The sequence below is a fragment of the Penaeus monodon genome, chromosome 34 (assembly GCF_015228065.2).
Source record: "Penaeus monodon isolate SGIC_2016 chromosome 34, NSTDA_Pmon_1, whole genome shotgun sequence".
Taxonomy (NCBI): Eukaryota; Metazoa; Arthropoda; class Malacostraca; order Decapoda; family Penaeidae; genus Penaeus; species Penaeus monodon.
The window spans coordinates 30333005-30333210 of NC_051419.1; positions in this window are offsets into that span (position 1 = coordinate 30333005).

Here is a 206-nt window from a genome sequence, read left to right on the forward strand (position 1 = left end):
ATATCTGTCATAAATGTTTTATTATCTGATCAGAAGTGATATGTATTTAATATCTGGTTTTATTAAATGTTATCAAAAATGTTAGATTAGATGCTATTAAAAATAATGTTTGAAGTCTCTCCTTCGTATTTTTCACCATCTGTAATAATGGAACAAATGTGTCAATGGAAAAAAATGAATGAAGTTACAGTATTGTTGTATGTATG